The following is a 26,234-nucleotide window of genomic DNA, read 5'->3' on the forward strand; positions in this document are numbered from 1 at the left end:
GAAGTAAGAACATGATAGAGAGGAAGATACTAATTCCAGCATAGTATAGGTTTTATGATTTTATTTAGTACTTTCATCTTTCTCTACCCATACACTGCTTATTAACAACTCTCACAGTATTAAAATTTAGGAAACTGATATGAAAAGCTGGCTAACACTCAGTCAGGGCCAGAGTCAGAGGGAGAGAGCAGTTGGCCCCATCACTACCAAGTGTTTCAAGCAGAAACTGCACTGATAACACATGTTTAGCATTATCAGTGTAGTTTCTGAGGTTACCCTGTGGGAGTCTAGAAGCTCTGAAGAGGAGGGTACAGGTGTGTTGTGCATCTGTGTGTGTGTCGTTTTCGCACTAGTCCTGTTTTGCTACTCCAATATGGGCAGAGCATGGATGCGGCATGGCTATGCCATCAAGTCAAATTAAAGGGAACCTGTCACCCCCAAAATCGATGGTGAGGTAAGCTCACCATCATCAGGGGCTTATCTACAGCATTCTGTAATGCTGTAGATAAGCCCCCGATGTTACCTGAAAGAGGAGAAGAGGTTATAATATACTCACCTGGGCGGTCCCGCTGCTGGTCCGCGGTCAAATGGGCGTCTCAGGTCCGCTCCGGCGCCTCCTATCTTCATTCCATGATGTCCTCTTCTGGTCTCCGTGCCGCGGCTTCGGCGCAGGCGTACTTTGTCTGCCCTGTTGAGGGCAGAGCAAAGTACTGCAGTGCGCAGGCGCTGGGACTCTCTGACCTTACCGGAGCCTGCGCACTGCAGTACTATGCTCTGCCCTCAACAGGGCAGACAAAGTACGCCTGCGCCGGAGTAGCGGCGTGAAGACCAGAAGAGGACGTCATGGAATGAAGATGGGAGGCGCTGTACCGGACCTGAGACACCCATCACAGCGGGACCACCCCTGGGTGAGTATAATCTAACGTCTTTTTCTTCTCTTTCAGGTAACATCGGCGGCTTATCTACAGCATTACAGAATGCTGTAGATAAGCCCCTGATGATGGTGAGCTTACCTCACCATCGATTTTGGGGGTGACAGGTTCGCTTTAATGAAAGTGTGGCTAGTTTAGTGACAGTACTTACCTCAGAATGAATGTTCTCCAGTCCTAGACTTGTTTATTTCTGCCAGAGTTGCACAGCACTTGTAAGAATCCTAATTCATTAAGTGGTGTTCACCTTTTAATGATTTTGACTCATCTTACTACAGCGGCCCTGTTCATTAAGACTGGCATGCACAACAGAATGATCTATTCATGCCTATTCGATCCCCATCATTCTTCGTCAGCCTTTTTAACCCATTAACAAACAGGGGTATTTCAGTTTTTGAATTTCCCGTTTTTTGCTCCCCTTCTTCCCAGAGCCATAGCTTTTTTATTTTTCAATATGGCCATGTGAGGGCTTGTTTTTTGTGGGACAAGTTGTACTTTTGAATGACACCATTGGTTTTAACATATCATGCAGGCGTGGACTGGGCCGGGTGGCAAAGGGGCATGTGCCCCCCGGGCCGGTCACCAAGCAGCTGATTCGGGCTGCTGGTGGCCGGCGCTGTGTTCTCTATGTCCTGACAGCAGCCTCACAGTGGAGCAGACCCGCCCCCTGCCCCCTGTGTGCGGCCGGCTGCTGAGGAAGAGGGAACACTGCTGCATGTAACTGCTGGAGATCTGCATGTGGACGGCTCACACATCAGTGAGTACCTTCAGCTCTGTGTGCGGTGAGGAGATGGACGCTGCTGCTCACCTCCCAATAAGTCCAGGGCCGGTCCCTATAGTATCAGTGTCCGCTCTGCTGATGCTCACAGATTTATTGCAGGAGTCTGAACTTTCACCCTGTCAGTGCCAGGTCATCGGCTCCAGAGTCACCAGACTGCAGGAAAGTTCAGTCTCCTGCAATAAATCTCCCTATACTGAGAGTGAGCAGAGACTGTCTACAGAACCCAGCACTGGAGTGATCAAGCCTGAACCTGGTGACTGGACATCACATGCTATATACATAGCCCCGTATATATACAGTGCATGTATGGCCAGGGCCAGGTGCAGGATTGATCCATCCAGTGTATATAACATTGTGTATCTGTGCCTATGGTATACCCCTATCGGGCGTAACTACAGAGGTTGCAGCGGGGCCCGGAGTGCTAAGGGGCCCCTAAGCACGCTGAGCTACAAAATGGGCCGCTGGCCCTCTAAATCCTCTGCACAGGCCATGGTGCGTGCTCTCTTGGTGAACGCGCTGACCAAGGCCGTGGCGGCCCACATGAGCATGGCCCTCGTTCTTGCTTGCGTACATGGCTGCAGCCTTTGTCAGTGAGGGAAAACAGGAGAGCGCACGCACCAGGCCCTGTGCAAAGGTTTGAAAAGGCCGCCACCGCGTGCAGAGACGCCTGAGCCTTACTGTGTCTGACCCTGGCCAGAACCAGTGTCAGAGAACAGTGCTCTCCTCACCAATCCCCGGCCTGCATCTGCTCCACATCCTCCGCACCTCCGATGCTGGCTGGACAGTGGACCCTCCTCATCCTCCCCTATCTCAGATGAGACCCAAGATGAAAACTTTTTTATGTATATGCAGCATTTGCAGTTTGACCTGTCTAATGTATATTGACTGTTGTATATGCAATATATAAGTGATACTGCGATTATATACCGCAGTAGCAGTATCACCTATATAATGTATGTACAGCAGTCTATATACATTATATAGGTGAAACTGCGGTACATACATTATATAGGTGATACCACTGTGTGTAATATACTGCGGCCGCTGTGTATAGCCCATATAGGTCAGCCGCAGTGTATATGTGTGTGCATGTATGTATGTGTGTGTGTGTGTGTGTGTGTGTGTGTGTGTGTGTGTGTGTATATATATATATATATATACATACACACACACATACACACACAGAGCGCCTGGCCTATATGGGCTATACATAGCGGTCGCAGTATATTACACACAGTGGTATCACCTATATAATGTACGTACCACAGTCGCAGTTTCACCTATATAATGTGTGAGTGAGTGTGTGTGTCTATGTGTGTGTGTGTGCATGTATGTATGTGTGTGTATGTATGTATATATATGTGTGTGTGTGCATGTATGTATGTGTATATATATATGTGTGTCTATGTATGTGTGTATGTATGTGTATATATGTGTGTATGTATATATATATATATATAATATATATATATATGTGTGTGTCTATGTATGTGTGTGTGTGCGTGCGTATGCATGTATGTGTGTCTATGTATGTATGTGTTTGTATGTATATACACATATATATGTGTGTGTGTGTGTGTGTGTGCATGCGTGTAATTATGTGTGTCTATGTATATACAGTGGGGCAAAAAAGTATTTAGTCAGTCAGCAATAGTGCAAGTTCCACCACTTAAAAAGATGAGAGGCGTCTGTAATTTACATCATAGGTAGACCTCAACTATGGGAGACAAACTGAGAAAAAAAAATACAGAAAATCACATTGTCTGTTTTTTTATCATTTTATTTGCATATTCTGGTGGAAAGTAAGTATTTGGTCAGAAACAAACAATCAAGAGTTCTGGCTCTCACAGACCTGTAGCTTCTTCTTTAAGAGTCTCCTCTTTCCTCCACTCATTACGTGTAGTAATGGCACCTGTTTAAACTTGTTATCGGTATAAAAAGACACCTGTGCACACCCTCAAACAGTCTGACTCCAAACTCCACTATGGTGAAGACCAAAGAGCTGTCAAAGGACACCAGAAACAAAACTGTAGCCCTGCACCAGGCTGGGAAGACTGAATCTGCAATAGCCAACCAGCTTGGAGTGAAGAAATCAACAGTGGGAGCAATAATTAGAAAATGGAAGACATTCAAGACCACTGATAATCTCCCTCGATCTGGGGCTCCACGCAAAATCCCACCCCGTGGGGTCAGAATGATCACAAGAACGGTGAGCAAAAATCCCAGAACCACGCGGGGGGACCTAGTGAATGAACTGCAGAGAGCTGGGACCAATGTAACAAGGCCTACCATAAGTAACACACTACGCCACCATGGACTCAGATCCTGCAGTGCCAGACGTGTCCCACTGCTTAAGCCAGCACATGTCCGGGCCCATCTGAAGTTTGCTAGAGAGCATTTGGATGATCCAGAGGAGTTTTGGGAGAATGTCCTATGGTCTGATGAAACCAAACTGGAACTGTTTGGTAGAAACACAACTTGTCGTGTTTGAAGGAAAAAGAATACTGAGTTGCATCCATCAAACACCATACCTACTGTAAAGCATGGTGGTGGAAACATCATGCTTTGGGGCTGTTTCTCTGCAAAGGGGCCAGGACGACTGATCCGGGTACATGAAAGAATGAATGGGGCCATGTATCGTGAGATTTTGAGTGCAAACCTCCTTCCATCAGCAAGGGCATTGAAGATGAAACGTGGCTGGGTCTTTCAACATGACAATGATCCAAAGCACACCGCCAGGGCAACGAAGGAGTGGCTTCGTAAGAAGCATTTCAAGGTCCTGGAGTGGCCTAGCCAGTCTCCAGATCTCAACCCTATAGAAAACCTTTGGAGGGAGTTGAAAGTCCGTGTTGCCAAGCGAAAAGCCAAAAACATCACTGCTCTAGAGGAGATCTGCATGGAGGAATGGGCCAACATACCAACAACAGTGTGTGGCAACCTTGTGAAGACTTACAGAAAACGTTTGACCTCTGTCATTGCCAACAAAGGATGTATTACAAAGTATTGAGATGAAATTTTGTTTCTGACCAAATACTTATTTTCCACCAGAATATGCAAATAAAATGATAAAAAAACAGACAATGTGATTTTCTGTATTTTTTTTTCTCAGTTTGTCTCCCATAGTTGAGGTCTACCTATGATGTAAATTACAGACGCCTCTCATCTTTTTAAGTGGTGGAACTTGCACTATTGCTGACTGACTAAATACTTTTTTGCCCCACTGTATGTATATATAAGTGTGTGTGCGTGTGTCTATGTGTGTATATATATGTATGTATATATATATATATATATATATATATATATATATATATATATATATATATATATTATGCACACCACTTATTTTTCGGATTATAAGACGCTCCGGATTATGAGACGCACCCCAAATAATAAAAAAAAATATTTTTTAATAAAATGGTGGTGCTTCTTATAATCCATGCGTCTTATTGCTTACTGGGAGTAGTGGGTGCAGTGAAGGGGGGTCTCAGGGTCGTTGCTGGAGGAGGCAGGAGTGGGGTGATGCTGCAGGCCAGGATGAGGGGGGCTCTGATGTGCGACGTGATGGTGTGGGGGGTCTTGTGCTGGTGCATATCCGGTGCTGCTGACGGGTGTCTCTGGGTGCCTGGCGGTTGCTGGCCGGTGCTGCGGGTGTCTCCGGTGCCCAGCAGTGCTGCGTGGGTGTCCGGCGCTGCCATTTTGCGACAGGCCAGAGCCCCGGTAATTCCACGGTTCCCTGTGTGTGTGCGGTGGACTCGAGAATATGGCCAAGAATATGGGCTAATAAAGAGTCCACTGCTTAAAGGGATTGTCTCCCACTAGGACAACCTCGTCTTAAACTGAATGTTCGGCCCCGATAAATTAATAAAGCCTATACTCACCCGCCGTGCTGCGCCGTTCCGCGCCGTTCCCACAGTGGCTGTTATGTGGTGTTATGCCACATGTTGCCTGGAACCAATCAGTGCTGGTTTCACTGTGTCTGCCTTCAGACAAACTGAACATGAAGAGGAAGTGCAGGCTGAGCTGAGACAGTGACACCAGCACTGATTGGTTCCGGGCATCACATGTCATAACACCACATCACAGCCACTGTGGGAACGGCGCGGCACAGGAGGTGAGTATAGGCTTTATTAATTTATCGGGGCCCGGACATTTAGGGGTTGTCCTAGTAGTGGACAAGCCCTTAAATATTTGGTGCTGCTCCGTTATATATATATATATATATATATATATATATATATATATATATTGCTTGCGTGGTGTAAATCTAAGTATCTGTGTATATACACTGCACAGTACCACTCCTCCTGTCCTGTATATATACACTGCACAGTACCACTCCTCCTGCCCTGTATATATACACTGCACAGTACCACTCCTCCTGTCCTGTATATATACACTGCACAGTACCACTCCTCCTGTCCTGTATATATACACTGCACAGTACCACTCCTCCTGCCCTGTATATATACACTGCACAGTACCACTCCTCCTGTATATATACACTGCACAGTACCACTCCTCCTGTTTATATACACTGCACAGTACCACTCCTCCTGTTTATATACACTGCACAGTACCACTCCTCCTGTTTATATACACTGCACAGTACCACTCCTCCTGTCCTGTATATATACACTGCACAGTACCACTCCTCCTCTTCTGTATATATACACTGCACAGTACCACTCCTCCTGTCCTGTATATATACACTGCACAGTACCACTCCTCCTGTCCTGTATATATACACTGCACAGTACCACTCCTCCTGTCCTGTATATATACACTGCACAGTACCGCTCCTCCTGTCCTGTATATATACACTGCACAGTACCGCTCCTCCTGTCCTGTATATATACACTGCACAGTACCGCTCCTCCTGTCCTGTATATATACACTGCACAGTACCACTCCTCCTGCCCTGTATATATACACTGCACAGTACCACTCCTCCTGCCCTGTATATATACACTGCACAGTACCACTCCTCCTGTCCTGTATATATACACTGCACAGTACCACTCCTCCTGTCCTGTATATATACACTGCACAGTACCACTCCTCCTGTCCTGTATATATACACTGCACAGTACCACTCCTCCTGTTTATATACACTGCACAGTACCACTCCTCCTGTCCTGTATATATACACTGCACAGTACCACTCCTCCTGTCCTGTATATATACACTGCACAGTACCACTCCTCCTGTCCTGTATATATACACTGCACAGTACCACTTCTCCTGTCCTGTATATTTACACTACACAGTACCACTCCTCCTGTATATATACACTGCACAGTACCACTCCTCCTGTATATATACACTGCACAGTACCACTCCTCCTGTATATATACACTGCACAGTACCACTCCTCCTGTTTATATACACTGCACAGTACCACTCCTCCTGTCCTGTATATATACACTGCACAGTACCACTCCTCCTGTTTATATACACTGCACCGTACCACTCCTCCTGTCCTGTATATATACACTGCACAGTACCACTCCTCCTGTCCTGTATATATGCACTGCACAGTACCACTCCTCCTGTCCTGTATATATACACTGCACAGTACCACTCCTCCTGTCCTGTATATATACACTGCACAGTACCACTCCTCCTGTCCTGTATATATGCACTGCACAGTACCACTCCTCCTGTCCTGTATATATACACTGCACAGTACCACTCCTCCTGTCCTGTATATATACACTGCACAGTACCACTCCTCCTGTTTATATACACTGCACAGTACCACTCCTCCTGTCCTGTATATATACACTGCACAGTACCACTCCTCCTGTCCTGTATATATACACTGCACAGTACCACTCCTCCTGTATATATACACTGCACAGTACCACTCCTCCTGTTTATATACACTGCACAGTACCACTCCTCCTGTCCTGTATATATACACTGCACAGTACCACTCCTCCTGTTTATATACACTGCACCGTACCACTCCTCCTGTCCTGTATATATACACTGCACAGTACCACTCCTCCTGTCCTGTATATATGCACTGCACAGTACCACTCCTCCTGTCCTGTATATATACACTGCACAGTACCACTCCTCCTGTCCTGTATATATACACTGCACAGTACCACTCCTCCTGTCCTGTATATATACACTGCACAGTACCACTCCTCCTGTCCTGTATATATACACTGCACAGTACCACTCCTCCTGTCCTGTATATATACACTGCACAGTACCACTCCTCCTGTTTATATACACTGCACAGTACCACTCCTCCTGTCCTGTATATATACACTGCACAGTACCACTCCTCCTGTCCTGTATATATACACTGCACAGTACCACTCCTCCTGTTTATATACACTGCACAGTACCACTCCTCCTGTCCTGTATATATACACTGCACAGTACCACTCCTCCTGTATACACTCACTGGCCACTTTATTAGGTACACCTGTCCAACTTCTTGTTAAAGGGAACCTGTCACCATGTTTTTGGAAGATGGGATAAAAATAGCGTTAAATAGGGGCAGAGGTGGGCGTTACATTAGTGTGTTTGTTATGCGTTTATTACCCACCTAAGTTGCCGAAATACCTTTGCAAAGTCTCCGTTTTCGGCTGTCAATCAGGCTAGTCTGGTCAGATGGGCGTTGTCTTCCCCCAGATTTTGCGTAGTTTTCCGTTGGTGGCGTAGTGGTGTGCGCATGCCCAAGGTCCCGAATCCTCTGCCAGGGGATTTCAAAGAGCGCGGTGTCCGTTATTGCATTGGTGATCGGTGGGCGCGGCCATCTTCCTTTGGCCGCGCGTGCGCAGAAGCGGCGCTCTGCTGGCCGCGGCATCAGGAAAATGGCCGCGGGATGCCGCGCGTGCGCAGATGGATATCGCGGCGGCCATTTTCCTGAAGCCGCGGCCAGCAGAGCGCCGCGGCAAGCAGAGCGCCGCTTCTGCGCACGCGCGGCCAAAGGAAGATGGCCGCGCCCACCGATCACCAATGCAATAACGGACACCGCGCTCTTTGAAATCCCCTGGCAGAGGATTCGGGACCTTGGGCATGCGCACACCACTACGCCACCAACGGAAAACTAAACAAGATCTGGGGGAAGACAACGCCCATCTGACCAGACTAGCCTGATTGACAGGCGAAAACGGAGACTTTGCAAAGGTATTTCGGCAACTTAGGTGGGTAATAAACGCATAACAAACACTCTAATGTAACGCCCACCTCTGCCCCTATTTAACGCTATTTTTATCCCATCTTCCAAAAACGTGGTGACAGGTTCCCTTTAACACTTAATTTCTAATCAGCCAATCACATGGCGGCAACTCAGTGCATTTAGGCATGTAGACATGGTCAAGACAATCTCCTGCAGTTCAAACCGAGCATCAGTATGGGGAAGAAAGGTGATTTGAGTGCCTTTGAACGTGGCATGGTTGTTGGTGCCAGAAGGGCTGGTCTGAGTATTTCAGAAACTGCTGATCTACTGGGATTTTCACGCACAACCATCTCTAGGGTTTACAGAGAATGGCCCGAAAAAGAAAAAAAATCCAGTGAGCGGCAGTTCTGTGGGCGGAAATGCCTTGTTGATGCCAGAGGTCAGAGGAGAATGGGCAGACTGGTTCGAGCTGATAGAAAGGCAACAGTGACTCAAATCGCCACCCGTTACAACCAAGGTAGGCCTAAGAGCATCTCTGAACGCACAGTGCGTCGAACTTTGAGGCAGATGGGCTACAGCAGCAGAAGACCACACCGGGTACCACTCCTTTCAGCTAAGAACAGGAAACTGAGGCTACAATTTGCACAAGCTCATCGAAATTGGACAGTAGAAGATTGGAAAAACGTTGCTTGGTCTGATGAGTCTCGATTTCTGCTGCGACATTCGGATGGTAGGGTCAGAATTTGGTGTAAACAACATGAAAGCATGGATCCATCCTGCCTTGTATGGAGCATCTTTGGGATGTGCAGCCGACAAATCTGCGGCAACTGTGTGATGCCATCATGTCAATATGGACCAAAATCTCTGAGGAATGCTTCCAGCACCTTGTTGAATCTATGCCACGAAGAATTGAGGCAGTTCTGAAGGCAAAAGGGGTCCAACCCGTTACTAGCATGGTGTACCTAATAAAGTGGCCGGTGAGTGTATATACACTGCACAGTACCCTCCTCCTGTCCTGTATATATACACTGCACAGTACCACTCCTCCTGTCCTGTATATATACACTGCACAGTACCACTCCTCCTGTATATATACACTGCACAGTACCACTCCTCCTGTATATATACACTGCACAGTACCCTCCTCCTGTCCTGTATATGTACACTGCACAGTACCACTCCTCCTGTCCTGTATATATACACTGCACAGTACCACTCCTCCTGTCCTGTATATATACACTGCACAGTACCACTCCTCCTGTCCTGTATATATACACTGCACAGTACCACTCCTCCTGTTTATATACACTGCACAGTACCACTCCTCCTGTCCTGTATATATACACTGCACAGTACCACTCCTCCTGTCCTGTATATATACACTGCACAGTACCACTCCTCCTGTCCTGTATATATACACTGCACAGTACCACTCCTCCTGTATATATACACTGCACAGTACCCTCCTCCTGTCCTGTATATATGTACACTGCACAGTACCACTCCTCCTGTCCTGTATATATACACTGCACAGTACCACTCCTCCTGTCCTGTATATATACACTGCACAGTACCACTCCTCCTGTATATATACACTGCACAGTACCACTCCTCCTGTATATATACACTGCACAGTACCACCCCTCCTGTCCTGTATATATACACTGCACAGTACCACTCCTCCTGTTTATATACACTGCACAGTACCACTCCTCCTGTCCTGTATATATACACTGCACAGTACCACTCCTCCTGTATATATACACTGCACAGTACCACTCCTCCTGTATATATACACTGCACAGTACCACCCCTCCTGTCCTGTATATATACACTGCACAGTACCACTCCTCCTGTTTATATACACTGCACAGTACCACTCCTCCTGTCCTGTATATATACACTGCACAGTACCACTCCTCCTGTCCTGTATATATACACTGCACAGTACCACTCCTCCTGTCCTGTATATATACACTGCACAGTACCACTCCTCCTGTCCTGTATATATACACTGCACAGTACCACTCCTCCTGTATATACACTGCACACTACCACTCCTCCTGTTTATATACACTGCACAGTACCACTCCTCCTGTCCTGTATATATACACTGCACAGTACCACTCCTCCTGTATATACACTGCACAGTACCCTCCTCCTGTCCTGTATATATACACTGCACAGTACCACTCCTCCTGCCAATCCTGTTCCTGTCCTGTTCTCGGATAGGTGACATTGGTCTTTGGGAGGGTTAATATTGGTTTATTATTTTCAGGAATACTATGGGAAAATAAAATATATATATATTGGAAAACACATTTAAATCGATTATACCAAGTAATCCCCTTTCCCGAGAACTTTGTAGTTGCTGGGGTCCGACCGCTGGGACCCCCATGATCTCGAGAACCGGCGCTCTAAAGAAGCGATCAATCGTGGGCACTGTGGCGACATTTACACATAGCTCTTCAAATAACGCCTTTAAGAGGAGCGTTGAAGGGCACAACACAGTATAGGAAAATTCACTGATCGGGTGTGAGGGGAGTGTTAAGGTACCGTCACACTCAGCGACGCTGCAGCGATATAGACAACGAGCCGATCGCTGCAGCGTCGCTGTTTAGGTCGCTGTAGAGACGTCAAACACAGCAGCTCCAGAACGATGCAGGAGCGATCCTGTGACGTAACGGTGACTCACTTATCGTTGTCACAGGTCGTTAGCTCCATGTAAAACATTGCTGGCATCGTTGCTTTTGCTGTCAAACACGATGATACACGCCGACCTGACGACCAAATAAAGTTCTGGACTTCTAGCTCCGACCAGCGATGGCACAGCGGGATCCAGATCGCTGCTGCGTGTCAAACACGACGAGATCGCTATCCAGGACGCTGCAACGTCACGGATCGCTAGCGATATCGTTGTAAAGTTGCTGAGTGTGAAGGTACCTTTATAGTCTGTGGGCTGGTGGGGTTTGTGTGGCATTGCTCCTTTTTTGTCCCAGTCCGGCCCTGGACAGCTCTGCAGGGAGGCTGCCATACTTTGTACTGGTTTTACTCCCTGCATATTGTGGGGCAGCTGAAGGGTTCAGGTAGCAGTGTCATCGCCCTGTGTTGTTCTGTAGCCCACATCCCCACACTGACTATATACAGTGGGCAACTAAGGGGTAGACAGCAGTTCCTTATGAATAGTAGGGTCAGTGGGTAAATGTGTCTACCTGTTTTACAATGGCATGGCCCAAATGTGAGCTGAGGTAAAACATTGCCAGAAGCTAAGAGGGACCAAGCTTTCTTCTCTCTAGCCTCTGACATGTCCATACACAGGCACTAATGCCCTCACACTTCTGCCAGTATGTACTGCCGTGTGTGTGGCAGTAGTTTTTCTAATAGTCTTATCACACCGTGTCTGCCATACTTCCTTGAGGAGGGACGGGAACTAAAGTTGACGTGTTCTAATATTGAAATCCCATTTCCCAGCTCTGGAAATTCACCACTTACGGTTGGAGGATTGGCAGTGATTGCATGGTTTAGAGGAGCACACTTCCATTTATAAGGGGTTGTCCCCGTCAGGCTGGGTTTACAGGAGGGATACCCTCCGCGAGGCTGGAGGTTGTGGTGCGTATACAGAATGTAAACTTCACTCTTGTGAACCCAGCCTACAACTAATTATGTAATGGTGCATATATTACTAATGCAGATGACGTTTGCGTGTGTCGCCATTTCTAATTCATCTATATATTTTACTATATTATACTGCTCTGTAGTAAGCTCCGTTCTGCGCCCATATGTCTGTAGTAAGCTCCGTTCTGCTCCCATATGTCTGTAGTAAGCTCCGTTCTGCTCCCATATCTCTGCAGTAAGCTCTGTTCTGCTCCTATATCTCTATAGGAAGCTCTGTTCTGCTCCCATGTCTCTGAAGTAAGCTCGGTTCTGCTCCCTTATCTCTGTAGTAAGCTCGGTTCTGCTCCCATATCTCTGTAGTAAGCTCGGTTCTGCGCCCATATCTCTGGAGTAAGCTTAGTTATGCTCCTTTATCTATGCAGCAAGCTCCGTTCTGTTCCCATATCTCTGTACCAGTGGGTTTTTAAAGCCTGTTATGTCTGCTGCTTTAATGCAATGGCCAGAGGTAAGCAGGGAAAAGGAGGGCCACCGCAACTCGAGGGCCACTGCCTTGTGATTGCCCCCCAGGCTGAAAAGTGCCAGCCAGCCCCTGATATCATGTACTGGAAAAGTGCAATTCCTCAATTGTTTTTTTTACCATTTTCACTAAATGCTAAAACTGACCTGCCATTATGATTTTCCAGGTCATTACAAGATCAAAGACACCAAACATGTCTAGGTTCTTTTTTATTCAACCAAAAAAAACGTAATTTTGGTGTTTTTAATTTTTTTCTCGTTTTCTCGAGCAATTCTGAATGTGGTGATTTATTGTTTTATTTTGAATGGGGAACTCAAAAATAAACTAATACCTTAAAACTAATTCTTTATTAGTAACAACTAGTTACTAGTTGTTACTAATAAAGAATTAGTTTTAAGGTATTAGTTTATTTTTGAGTTCAACGTTGGATGACTATACCAATTTATCATTACAATAAATATTTTATTTTGAATGGGGCAAAAGGGGGTGATTTGAACTTTTATATATTTTTTATATTTTCAAAAACGTTTTTTAATTTTAGCATGCTTCAATAGAATAGAAGCTGCAATACTTTGATCGCCTCTGCTACACACAGGCGATGATCAGATCGCCTGTATGTAGCAGAAATGCTCACTTGCTATGTATGCCAATTACGGGGTGGCGCTCATAGCAATCTGGCAATGACAGCCATAGAGGTCTGCTGCAGATCCCTGGTTGTTATGCCGATACATCGGTGACCCGCGATCATGTCACGGAGTCACTGTTGGATGGGATTAGCGATGTGCTTCCTGTTCATGTGAGTTAAATGCCGCTTTCAGAGATTGACAGCGGCATTTAAGCAGTTAACATGGATCCATGGGTGGATCGCAATTCCACCCGCGGCTGTTGCAGGCACATATCAACTGTATAGATCAGCTGTCGTGCGCCCGGAAAGGTGCATTCTCAGCACCGGAGCCCGCACCAAACAGAGGGAGTCTGACATGGGCATACTATTATGCCACATGTCGGAAAGGGTTTAAAGAGGACGATAAACAAGAGCCAGATGACTAATACTATTGATCGCAATTGTTTAAATGTCTGAAATTACTGTATTTTCCGGCGTATAAGACGACTTTTTAACCCCTGAAAATCTTCTTAAAAGTCGGGGGTCGTCTTATACGCCGGGTATTGCCTTGCCGGGTGTATATGGTGGGTGGGGGGGGAGTGGGCCTGATGACGACGAGGGGGCGTCTCACAGGAAAGTGAGTATCCCCCATTACCTCATTGTATCACTGCAGCGTGGGGTCTCTGCTGGGAGCGGCGGCGGCGGCTGTGCTGTGGGGCAGCGGCTCCTCTTCTTCAGTGTGGGGCCTCTGTGCTGCTGGGCGGCGGCGGCGGCTTATCTTCAGGCAGTCGGGGCTCCTCCGGTATCTCCTTAAAGCCCGGAGGCCCTGCCGGCAATTCCATCGGTGCAATGCAGTGGCCTCCGGGAACATGGCCGCTGCTCAGATTCAGATCTGAATCTGAGCATGCGCCGCCCCCAGCGGCCATTTTCCCGGAGGTCACCGCATAGCAGCAATGGAGCTGTCTCCGGGAAAATGGCCGCTGCTCAGATTTAGATCTCGTCCCCGAGATCTCGGGACGAGATCTGAATCTGAGCAGCGGCCATGTTCCCGGAGGCCACTGCATTGCACCGATGGAGTTGCCGGCAGGGCCTCCGGGCTTTAAGGAGATACCGGAGGAGCCCCGACTGCCTGAAGATAAGCCGCCGCCGCCGCCCAGCAGCACAGAGGCCCCACACTGAAGAAGAGGAGCCGCTGCCCCACAGCACAGCCGCCGCCGCCGCTCCCAGCAGAGACCCCACGCTGCAGTGATACAATGAGGTAATGGGGGATACTCACTTTCCTGTGAGACGCCCCCTCGTCGTCATCAGGCCCACTCCCCCCCCCCAAAAGGCACAAAAGTCACCGGCCCTATAAGACGACACGGTTTATAAGAAGACCCCCGACTTTTAAGAAGATTTTACATTTTAACTGGAAAAGTTGGGGGGTCGTCTTATACACCCAGTCGTCTTATACGCCGGAAAATACGGTAGGTCTTGTAAATGCACACTAAATGTTTATGTGTGATTGTTCAATAGGTTAGCATTTGCGGCCCGAATTTTAACTTTTTCCCAGAGCCTCACTTTGTTTAAAGGTACCGTCACATTAAGCGACGCTGCAGCGATAGCGACAACGATGCCAATCGCTGCAGCGTCGCTGTTTGATCGCTGGAGAGCTGTCACACAGACCGCTCTCCAGCGACCAACGATGCCGAGGTCCCCGGGTAACCAGGGTAAACATCGGGTTGCTAAGCGCAGGGCCGCGCTTAGTAACCCGATGTTTACCCTGGTTACCAGCGTAAAAGTAAAAAAAACAAACAGTACATACTTACCCAGCGCCCCCCAGCATCTGCTTCCTGACACTGACTGAGCTCCGGCCCTAACAGCACAGCGGCTTTCACTTTCACTTTAGGGCCGGCGCTCAGTCAGTGTTAGGAAGCAGACGCTGGGGGAGGTATGACGCTGGGTGAGTATGTACTGTTTGTTTTTTTTACTTTTACGCTGGTAACCAGGGTAAACATCGGGTTACTAAGCGCGGCCCTGCGCTTGGTAACCCGATGTTTACCCTGGTTACCAGTGTAAAACATCGCTGGTATCGTTGCTTTTGGTGTCAAACACAACGATACACAGCGATCGGACGACCAAATAAAGTTCTGGACTTTATTCAGCGACCAGCGACATCACAGCAGGATCCTGATCGCTGCTGCGTGTCAAACTAAACGCTATCGCTAGCGAGGACGCTGCAACGTCACGGATCGCTAGCGATATCGTTTAGTGTGACGGTACCTTAAGGGTATTTGCACACGATCAGTAAACGCTACGGGTTGGACGTTGCATACTTGAACAGTGTCCAACTTGCAGCGTCCAGATGTTACAGCATAGTCGATGGGATTTCTAAAAACTCCATGACCATTGTGCGTGCACAGATGCCCGCATCTCACCTGCGAAGACGGACATGTGGCGCGTCTTTCCAGATGGCAGCATGTCTATTTACCTTGCGGAGTCGGCGAGCCTCTGCAAGATAAATTTCACCCTTACAATGTATTGGACACATTGAATCCGCGCGGTTCAGTGATCACATGCGGAATCACCTGTGCTCAATAGCCGGCAGCGCTTTGGCCACAGCAGACATGTGCTGCGTCCAAAGCGCTGCCAATTCATGAACGTGTGCACACACCCTGAAACTGACCCTGCACTCAATCTTCATCCAATAAATTGACTTCCATTAGCTGCTGTTCTGCCTGCAGATATATTCTCAATATCTGGAAGTTTGGATCTGACCTTCGTTAGAAGATCCAGTATTTTAGGGTGACATTAGGGGCAGTTCAGGGCATTTTTTCTAATTAATATTATTTAGTGAAATAACCTGTCTGTGGCTGCGAACTGTTTTCTTAAATAGGTAATAATGTATATATTTTATGACAACAGTTAATGCAATGCTTGTATTATATTGATGTGATTACAGTGGGTACGGAAAGTATTCAGACCCCTTTAAATTTTTCACTCTTTGTTTCATTGCAGCCATTTGGTAAATTAAAAAAAACATTTTTTTCTCATTAATGTACACTCTGCACCTCATCTTTACTGAAAAAAACAGAAATGTAGATATTTTTGCAAATTTATAAAAAAATAAAAACTGAGTCACAAGCTGTTTCCTTGTGATCCTCATTGAGATGGTTCTACTCCTTCATTGGGGTCCAGCTGTGTGTAATTAAACTGATAGGACTAGATTTGGAAAGACACGCACACCTGTCTACATAAGACCTCGCAGCTCACAGTTCATGTCAGACCAAATGAGAATCATGAGGTCAAAGGAACTGGCCAAGCAGCTCAGAGACAGAATTCTGGCAAAGCACAGATCTGGCAAAGGTTGCAAAAGAATTTCTGCAGTGCTCAAGGTTCCTAAGAGCACAGTGGCCTCCATAATCCTTAAATGGAAGAAGTTTGGGACCACCAGAAGTCTTTCTAGACCTGACCATCCAGCCAGACTGAGCAATCAAGATCACTGTGGCTGAGCTCCAGAGATGCAGTAGGGAGATGGGAGGAAATTCCACAAAGTCAACTATCACTGCAGACCTCCACCAGTCAGGCCTTTATGGTAGAGTGGCCGGACGGAAGCCTCTCCTCAGTGCGACATATGAAAGCCCGCATAGAGTTTCCTAAAAAATACATGAAGGACTCCCAGACTATGATAAATAAGATTCTCTGGTCTGATGAGATGAAGATAGACCTTTTTGGTGATATCTCTAAGCAGTATGTATGGAAAAAAACAGACACTGCTCATCACCTGCCCAATACAATCCCAACAGTGAAACATGGTGGTGGCAGCAACATGCTATGGGGGTGTTTTTCAGCTGCAGGGACAGGACGACTTGTTGCCATTGAAGGAAACATGAATGTAGCCAAGTACAGAGAGATACTGTATGAAAACCTCTTCCAGGGTGCTCTGGACCTCAGACTTGGCTGAAGGTTCACCTTCCAACAAGAAAATGACCCTAAGCACACAGCTAAAATAACAAAGGAGTAGCTTCAGAACAACTCTGTGACCATTCTTGACTGGCCAGCCAGAGTCCTGACCTAAACCCAATTGAGCATCTCAGGAGAAACCTGAAAATGGCTGTCCACCAACGTTCACCATCCAACCTGACGGAACTGGAGAGAATCTGCAAGGAAGAATGGCAGAGGATCCCCAAATCCAGATGTGAAAAACTTGTTGCATCATTCCCAAGAGGACTCATGGCTGTACTAGCTCAAAAGGGTGCTTCTACTCAATACTGAGCAAAGGGTCTGAATACTTATGACCATCTGATATTTCAGTTTTTCTTTTTTAATAAATTTGCAAAAATTTCTACATTTCTGTTTTTTTTCAGTGAAGATGAGGTGCAGAGTGTACATTAATGAGAAAAAAAATGTTTGAATTTACAAATTGGCTGCAATTAGTAATGAGCGAGTGTACTCGTTGCTCGGGTTTTCCCGAGCACGCTCGGGTGGTCTCTGAGTATTTGTAACTGCTCGGAGATTTAGTTTTTGTTGACGCAGCTGCATGATTTACGGCTGCTAGACTGCCTGAGTACATGTGGGGGTTGCCTGGTTGCTAGGGAATTCTCACATGTATTCAAGCTATCAGCTGTAAATTATGCAGCTGAGGCAACGAAAAATAAATCTCCGAGCACTTACAAATACTCGGAGATCACCCGAGCATGCTCGGGAAAACCCGAGCAATGAGTACACTCGCTCATCACTAGCTGCAATGAAACAAAGAGTGAAAAATTTAAAGGGCTCTGAATACTTTCCGTACCCACTGAATATTCTAAAGGTACCTTCACACGAAGCGACGCTGCAGCGATAGCGACAACGATGCCGATCGCTGCAGCGTCGCTGTTTGGTCGCTGGAGAGCTGTCACACAGACCGCTCTCCAGCGACCAACGATGCCGAGGTCCCCGGGTAACCAGGGTAAACATCGGGTTGCTAAGCGCAGGGCCGCGCTTAGTAACCCGATGTTTACCCTGGTTACCAGCGTAAAAGTAAAAATAACAAACAGTACATACTCCGATTCCTGTACTGTGTGAGCGCCGGCCCTAACAGCAGAGCGGTGACGTCACCGCTGTGCTTTTACTTTCACTTTAGGGCCGGCGCTCAGTCAGAGCAGGAAGCGGACGGCAGGGGACGCGCAGGTGAGTATGTACTGTTTGTTTTTTTTTACTTTTACGCTGGTAACCAGGGTAAACAGCGGCCCTGCGCTTAGTAACCTGATATTTACCCTGGTTACCAGCGTAAAACATCTCTGGTATCGTTGCTTTTGGTGTCAAACCTGACGATAAACACCGGTCTGACGACCAAATAAAGTTCTGAACTTTATTCAACGACCAGCGATATCACAGCAGGATCCTGATCGCTGCTGCGTGTCAAACTAAACGATATCGCTAGCCAGGACGCTGCAACGTCACGGATCGTTGTCGTTCTCGTTGTAAAGTCGTTTCGTGTGAAGGTACCTTAACACTTTCAACATGGAATCCATTGTTTCTCCAGGAGATAAGCAAAGCCCAGTATGTAGGTCAAGAGACTTAGTTATCCAAGTTTTATGGTGGAATCTTGGTTTTCATATAGAACTTCAAATGTTCTGCATAGACTTTAAAGTGAATGTGCAGGTGATTTATTGCCTTATCTAAAAGCAACATATGATAAAGGGATTGAAGTTAAGATCTGTAATTTCAGGGTTTATAGGATTTTTTAGTAAATGGCAGAGTGAATCCAGATTGGATTCTTGGGAGTCCTGTTTACCCTTTTCCCTTAAGTGATTTACAGCTTACCATTGATCAGTGTGTAGAAGACTATCACTCATTGTGTGCAGGTGGTGTAAACAGGCCTCTGGAGGTCTCTGTTAGGCCGGCGTCACACTCGGCGTAAGACAATACGGTCCATATTTTACGGCCGTAATACGGCCGTAATACGGAGAAATGTTCCCAAAATAGTGATCCGTAGGCAGGGTGTGTCAGCGTATTTTGCGCATGGCATCCTCCGTATGTAATCCGTATGGCATCCGTACTGCGATATTTTCTCGCAGGCTTGCAAAACCGACATCTACTGGATTTATGTGCTCAAATGTTCGGTAAAACATATATACAGTATATATATATATATATATATATATATATATATATATATATATATATATATGTAATTGAGACACATATATATATATATATATATATATATATATATAGTCTGTATTTATATTTACTACAGCGCGATATCTGTGAAAAGTCGGTAATTCAATTGCCGGCTTTTCATTTCTCCTGCCTAAACCCGACAGGATATGAGACATGGTTTACATACAGTAAATCCACCAGGGGGCGCATCACCGCGACTGAAGGAAATGTAGGTCAATGACCTACATTTCCTTCATTCGCCGGGGAATTACAAGCACGAGCACAGCTGCCTTTGCAGGGCTCCTGCTTGTAAATTATTTTAACCCCTTCAGATGGATTACTTCGTGGGACGTGACGGGTCAGCAGAAGGTATGTATATTGTGCGTTTATTGTTTTGCCAAGCGAGGGTCTGCAAATGGATTGAGAGAGCAATAAAATATTACAACAACCGCTGTGTTTATTTCATTAAAATACTTTTAAATCATGTGTGTGTGTGTTTTTTAACCCTTTCATACAATTGGATTAATAATGGAAAGGTGTCATAATTGACGCCTCTCCATTATTAATCTGGCTTAATGTCACCTTACAATAGCAAGGTGGCATTAACCCTTCATTACCCCATATCCCACCGCTACACGGGAGTGGGAAGAGAGTGGCCAAGTGCCAGAATAGGCGCATCTTCCAGATGTGCCTTTTCTGGGGTGGCTGGGGGCAGATGTTTTTAGCCACGGGGGGGGCCAATAGCCATGGACCCTCTCCTGGCTATTAATATCTGCCGTCAGTCACTGGCTTTACCACTCTGGCGGAGAAAATTGCGCGGGAGCCCACGCCAATTTTTTCCGCCATTTAACCCTTTATTTTAGCAGCTACAGCGCCCAAATTTTGCATACACACACTACTAACATTAGTAGTGTGGAATATGCAAAAAAAATGGGGATATGAGATGGTTTACTGTATGTAAACCATGTCTCATATCCTGTCGGGTTTAGGCAGGAGAAATGAAAAGCCGGCAATTGAATTACCGACTTTTCACTAACACCGCTGCGTATTTCTCGCAAGTCACACTGCTGGTCCGTGTGGAATCCGTATTTTTCTCGCCCCCATAGACTTTCATTGGCGATTTTTTTGCGCAATACGCTGACAAACGCAGCATGCTGCGATTTTGTACGGCCGTAGAACGCCGTATATTACGGATCCGTAATATACGGCTGATAGGACGAGACCCATTGAGAAGCATTGTGCCGTATGTTATGCGAGTTTTACGCACGTAGTTTCTGCGCTCTTACGTCCGTAAAACTCGCATTTGTGACGGCGGCCTTAAAGTCCCCAATACACATTAGTTATCTGTCAGCCAAACTTTGTTTTAACTGATCGTTCAGCTTACATCTGTCTGCCTCGACTCTCCAATATACAGGAGCATTCCTATATTCTCTATGAGAGCCACTGTGACCCATCTCTTATGGTGACTTACCTCTAGGAGAACAAAAGGATCAGCAGTACCAAATCAGACATTCAGGATCTGTTTCTTCCTCAACATCATTTTCTGGGGACAGTCATGGGCCTCCATACACATTTGACTGTTGTTAAAATAGGAATCTTTGCTTTTTTTTCTCAGACATCTAGGGTCAAGTCATATATCCTATATGTCCCTGAATTTCTATCCCTTTATAATGTTTTCTTCCTAGCAGCATAAATCATTTGACTGGGTCACTTTAAAGACTGATATCAGACATCTTGCTGCTGGATCGCCCCCAGGCGCAGGGCAGTGGGGTACTCGGTACTGGGTCCCTCTGTCTCAGGTCTGGGGATGTCGCGGTGGCCCGACCCGGTCCGTGGCCCTGCTAAGGGGCGCCCAATCAAAGGGTGGAGTTTGTCAAGTGTTCGTGACGCCACCTGTGGTGTTCGGTCAGGGTGACCGACACTGCTTAGGGGTCCGCTGGGGTGATGTTATGGCAGCTAGATGTAATACCTTCCCACAGGTGAAGTATGTCCCCAGGGCTTCCCAGTAAGGTAGATGATGATGGTGTAGGTCGCAGTAAATAACGAGGACACAGGGTTGCAGTCTCTTTACCTTTTACTGAAGACTTCAGCATCCACAATCCAGAGCACTGCTAACAGGGCTGGCTGAATCTGACCGGTCCGAAGGCACATCCAGAGTTCCCTTTGCAGGTGGAAATCAGTAGTCTTCCTACTTGCGCCTGTGTGTTGTAGTACCTTTCTGCTGAGCACCACGGGATAGTCCTCACAACTGTCGTGTATGTTTCTGATATTCTCTCTCTCCATCCCCCAGATGGTATGGATAGGACGACCCGTATGACAGGGTAGGCCTGGAGCTATTTTATAGGGACCCTAGAGACGCCCCTCTCCCACAATTTGCCTCCGTTGTCTTCATTAGGTAAAAGGTTGGGCAGCCAACTTGGAATTAACTGTCCTGTCGTAGTTTGAAGTAATGCGTAGAGCCTATTACTCCCTCGGTGTTCCGCCCACCGGCTACGCGCCTCAGAAGGATGTTGCCGATCTTAAGGCAGAACTCCTCCCGGTATTATCTCCTTGTGCTGTGATCTCGTTTCTCACTTCTCCACAATATACTCCGCTTCTTGTCCTTTCTTAGGATGCTGCCGCAATGGGGTGCAGGCGCAGCTCCGCAACGTTCTATCTCTTGCTAAGTCTCTGCCAGGATCCCACCCCTGACAGGGACCTCTGTCTGCAGCTCAGATGTTCATCCTCCTCTCCCTGTCTGCCTGACAGGTCTTTCCTGGGTCTCACCCAGCAGCTTTCTGACTAACTTCCTATCCAGCCCCCAGTTTTACCCGAGTGTGAGGAGTGTGAAGTGTAGTGTGTGACTGTGATACCTGGTCAGGTGAACTCCTTTAGTGCCATCAGACGTACTATCACTCCTCCCTAGTGGAAGAGCGACAATACTGCAATGACCAGGACTCTGGGGCATTGCACTGCCACCACAAAATCTACTATCTTGTAATTGCAATCACCAGTATGTTTTGCAGCTGTCTAACAGCCACAAAACATGCAGCCACAGGGACTCGAACATATTATTCGAGCACGTCCAAGATTTTCGGGTAACATCCGAGCTTTCTCCGATAAAATGTTATCTAAGCACGTTCACTATTAAACATACTTTTATTCCAGTAGCACAGCTACCGGGGGGCAGAGGGGATGGTGGCCCCGGGCCCCATGCTCTGAGGGGGCCCGAAGCCTGGAGATGCACTTCTGTAACTATATCAGCGTGCACAGATCGCATATACAGTTATGTTCTGAGGCAGAGTAGGGAGACTCGATTTCCCTGTTCTGCCACCTGGCCTCTATGAGGTCCCTGAGCAGGAGGGTGGCCCGGTGACACCGTCATCACAAGTGCAACTGTATTGGCTATATGCCAATACAGCTGACCACTTTGAGAGTGGGAGCATCATGCTCCCTCTCCCACCTCCCCCCTTTTAGCGTCTGACGTCCCTGACACAGACACTGACGGGGTCGTAATGACGTCACTACTCGGCACTTGGAGCAGAGGAGGAACTAGGAGGAGAGGTGAATATTGTATTTATTTATTTTATTATGGGGTGCTTTATATTATATAGAGTCTGCCTGGGTGGTGCATTATACTATGCAGAGTCTGCCTATGGGGAGTGTATTATACTGGATAGGGTCTGCCTATGAGGGGTGCATTATACTATATAAATCAATAGTATTATACAGTGATGGGGCATTATACTGTGTATAGGGGTGCCGTACAGGGGGGAGACTCAGGATATTAAAAAATGTAAAGTGGGCACTTATTGTTATAGGGGAACTCCGGTTACTGTGACTGTCCTAGGGGCACACAGGGCATTATTACTTTCTACGTTTCTAGATCGCAAAATGTGGCCACTTACACACAGCATTACTATATCATTACTATATTCTAGAGGGTTGCTTTTCCGGTCCGCTCTGTCAACAGGGCAAACTACTGAGGTCATTAAGAATGACAGCTGAATCACTGCTGTCTAATTGGCGGAGCTGGCTGTCAATCAGAATGACCTCGGATGTCCCACCCCGTCACATCAGCAGAAACAGCTGAATCCCCAGCAAAAGCGGTATGTGACTGCTCTGTGACCGCTCTATGCCAGGGAAGAACAGTGTCGTGCACAACAGGCAGGTAAGCCATCAAACAATTTGGGGGCTACTAAGGGGTCAGTATACTGTGTGGGTGGTACTATACAGTGAGGGGCCATTATACAGTGTATAGGGGTGCTGTACAGGGTTGAGACTCAGGATTTTATTAAACGTAAAGTGGGCACTTAGGCTGGGTTCACATTGCGTTAATAGCAGCCCGTTCAGCACATACGCTAACGGGCTGCTGTTAACGCAAGTGCCGACATTCAATCGCGCTAGCGCAGATGGAGCATCTGCTAGCTCCATCTGCGCTAGCAGTGACAGACCTGGAAACGCTGCAGCCCGCGTCTCGGGTCCGTCACTCAATGACGGCACATCGCTAGCGCACGCCCATTGTGGGCGTGCGCTAGCGATGCGTCCGACATTGCATTCAATGGCGGCTGTTGTGAACTCTGTTTTCAGGCTCCCTCTTGTGGTCACTGGTGGTATGGTGTGACTTTTGCTTTGGGCTCCCCCTGGTGGCTTTGTTTGTTATCCTGCTGGTCTCTGGCTATCAGCTGGTTCGTTATCCTCTGGGAGGTTCCTATATAGCTCTGTTTTGCTTTCACTTGTTGCCGGCTGTCGATGTAATCAGTGCTACTCAGATTCCTTCTGACTACCTTGCTCCCAGTCCATCCAGGACAAGCTAAGTTTTGTTTGCTCTTTTTTTTGATCAGCAGTGTTTATCATGTTTTCTTGTCCAGCTTGCTAAAATGTGATTCCCTCGCTTGCTGGATGCTCTAGTGGACTGAGTTTCTCCCCACACACCATTAGTTGGTGCGTGGGTTCTTGAAATCTCAGGATGGATATTTTGTAAGGGTTTTTTATTGATCGCATAGACCCCTGCTCTATTTTCTGCTTTCTAGTACTAGTGGGCCTCTTTTGCTGAATCTGATTTCATCCCTACGTATGTGCCTTCTTCTTACTTCACCATTAATATTTGTTGGGGGCTTCTATATCTTTGGGGATTATTTCTCTTGAGGCAAGCGAGGTCTTTCTTTCTCTTTAGGGGTAGCTAGTTCCTCAGGCTGGCTCGAGACGTCTAGGAATTTTTTAGGCACGTTCACCGGCTACCTCTATTTGTGTTGGATAGGTTCAGATTTGCGATCAGTCCAGTTACCATCTCCCTAGAGCTTGTCCTTAGTTTATTCACTTGCTGGTCTATTCGTGATCCTCAGCCACTAAGGATCATAACAGGCGGCATTAACGGATTACGTTACACCTCGTTATACTGCGGTGTAACGTAGTCCATTTAACGGAGTCACTGAACGCAATGTGAACCCGGCCTTATTGTTAAAGGGGAAACTCTGGTTACTGTGACTGTCCAAGGGACACACAGGGCATTATTACTTTCTAGGTTTCTAGGGGGCAAAATGTGGCCACTGTTTTCTAGGGCACTTGCACACGGCATTACTATATTCTAGAGCAGGGGTTGGGAACCTTTTTGGCTGAGAGAACCATGAGCGCCACATATTTTAAAATGTAATTCCGTGAGAGCCATACAATATGTATATATGTAATAATTATCTTTCACTGGATTTGAGGCTGTATACCAGTGCCGAAGTGGTAAAGAGATGCCGTTTGTAGGTATTGCTGTGGAACAGATGAGGCAAGGAGAGGAGCAGAGCACTGTCCCGGCCGGTGACAGGAACTCCATCCGGCTCTATGGGGCAGGCATGGATGTTCAGGTGCTGCGGTCAAGTCCTGTGGTAGGATGGTGACCGGAGATTGCAGGACCTGCGTGACAGCAGTGGTCACGTGTAGCCCACGTGACTGCCGCAGGTACCAGGCACCGTTCCTACGGGTTTCAGAAATCAGCGGTTTCCTCCATTTTTTTTGTTAAAGATTAGAGATGGGCGAACCCGAACAGTAAAGTTCGGCATCCGTACCGAACACCTACTGTTCAGGCATGAAACCGAACCCCGACTTCATCAGGAAGTCCATGTTACTGTTCGGGCTTGGCTGCCCTAACACCGGATGTTTGTCGTGCTGTCATGTGCATGACAGCGCAGCAAACACCGCTTCTGATCGGTAGTGAAATAATCACCGCCAGTCAGAAAGCCGCGGTTCCCATGCTGTTAAAAAACAGCATGAGCGCTCAGCTGTGATCGGACGTATAAAGTTTACCTCCAGTCACTGGTGTCAGCTGATGGGACAAATGCTCCCATCATCCGACACCTGCTGCCGCTAATAACAGCGAGAGCAGGATCGGCGGATGGGAGTATTCATCAGCCGCTCCTGCGCTGTGAATAAATAATTAAAAAAAAACGGCGTGGATTCCCCTGTATTTTTGTTAACCAGCCAGGCAAAACTCACAGCTGGGGGCTGCAACCCTCAGCTGTCAGCTTCAGCAAACCTAGCTATCAAAAATA

The 26,234-nt window shown here is 47.0% G+C and overlaps 1 protein-coding gene across 1 annotated transcript in view; it reads left to right on the top strand.

The window, feature by feature from the left end:
• Nucleotides 1–26,234, top strand: part of DDO (D-aspartate oxidase) — a 144,370-nt gene that overhangs the window by 39,060 nt on the left and 79,076 nt on the right. The gene's annotated exons all lie outside the window — the stretch shown is intronic.

Source organism: Ranitomeya variabilis, chromosome 2 (assembly GCF_051348905.1).
Source record: "Ranitomeya variabilis isolate aRanVar5 chromosome 2, aRanVar5.hap1, whole genome shotgun sequence".
Lineage (NCBI taxonomy): Eukaryota > Metazoa > Chordata > Amphibia > Anura > Dendrobatidae > Ranitomeya > Ranitomeya variabilis.